Below are 1533 nucleotides of genomic sequence, written 5' to 3'. Positions count from 1 at the left end.
GAAGCATCTCTATCCCCGCCATTGGAGCAAACAACTTTGAGCTTAAGCCTCAATTAGTTTCTCTAATGCAACAGAATTGCAAGTTTCATGGACTTCCAATGGAAGATCCTCATCAGTTCTTAGCTGAATTCTTGCAAATCTGTGACACAGTCAAGACTAATGGGGTAGACCCTGAGGTCTATAGACTGATGCTATTCCCTTTTGCTGTAAGAGACAGAGCTAGAATATGGTTGGACTCTCAACCTAAAGAAAGCCTGGACTCTTGGGAAAAGCTAGTCAATGCCTTCTTGGCAAAGTTCTTTCCACCACAGAGATGGAGTAAGCTTAGAGTGGAAGTCCAAACCTTTAGACAAAAGGATGGAGAATCCCTCTATGAAGCTTGGGAAAGATACAAACAATTAATCAGAAAATGTCCTTCTGACATGCTTTCTGAATGGAGCATCATAGGTATTTTCTATGATGGTCTCTCTGAACTGTCCAAGATGTCTTTGGATAGCTCTGCTGGGGGATCTCTTCATCTGAAGAAGACGCCTACAGAGGCTCAAGAGCTCATTGAAATGGTTGCAAATAACCAATTCATGTACACTTCTGAAAGGAATCCTGTGAACAATGGGACAAGTCAGAAGAAAGGAATTCTTGAGATTGATGCTCTGAATGCCATTTTGGCTCAGAACAAGATATTGACTCAACAAGTCAATTTGATTTCTCAAAGTCTGTATGGAATGCAAAATGCACCAAGCAGTACTAAGGAGGCTTCATCTGAGGAAGAAGCTTATGATCCTGAGAACCCTTCAATGGAAGAGGTGAATTACCTAGGAGAACCCTATGGAAACACCTATAATTCTTCATGGAGAAATCACCCAAATTTCTCATGGAAGAATCAAGAGAGACCTCAACAAGGTTTCAATAATAATGGTGGAAGAAACAGGTTTAACAATGGCAAACCTTTTCCATCATCTTCTCAGCAACAGACAGAGAATCCTAAGCAGAATCCCTCTGACTTAGCAACCATGGTCTCTGATCTAATTAAAACCACTCAAAGTTTCATGAATGAAACAAGGTCCTCCATTAGAAATTTGGAAGGACAAGTGGGACAGCTGAGCAAGAAAGTTACTGAACTCCCTCCAAGTACTCTTCCAAGCAACACAGAAGAAAACCCAAAAGGAGAGTGCAAAGCCATAACCATGGCCGAATTTGGAGAGGAAGGAGAGGAAGTGAACGCCACTGAGGAAAACCTCAATGGGCGTGCACTAGCCTCCAATGAGTTCCCCAATGAGGAACCATGGGAATCTGAGACTCAAAATGAGACCATAGAGATTCCATTGGACTTACTTCTGCCTTTCATGAGCTCTGATGAGTATTCTTCCTCTGAAGAGGATGAGTATGTCACTGAAGAGCAAGTTGCTAAATACCTTGGAGCAATCATGAAGCTAAATGACAAGTTATTTGGAAATGAGACTTGGGAGGATGAACCTCCTTTGCTCACCAAAGAACTGGATGACTTGTCTAGGCAGAAATTACCTCAAAAGAGAC

General features: G+C 41.9%; 1 non-coding gene across 1 annotated transcript; it reads right to left on the bottom strand.

Annotated features, from left to right (window-relative positions):
• Window positions 1-320: 320 nt before the first annotated feature.
• Window positions 321-428, bottom strand: LOC130955382 (small nucleolar RNA R71). The gene has a single exon (XR_009076738.1). It is a non-coding gene; the product is annotated as a small nucleolar RNA R71 (small nucleolar RNA).
• Between the last annotated feature and the right edge of the window lie 1105 nt (window positions 429-1533).

This window comes from Arachis stenosperma, chromosome 1 (assembly GCF_014773155.1).
Source record: "Arachis stenosperma cultivar V10309 chromosome 1, arast.V10309.gnm1.PFL2, whole genome shotgun sequence".
In the NCBI taxonomy this organism is placed as follows: domain Eukaryota; kingdom Viridiplantae; phylum Streptophyta; class Magnoliopsida; order Fabales; family Fabaceae; genus Arachis; species Arachis stenosperma.
This window is presented reverse-complemented; position numbering and strand designations above follow the sequence as displayed.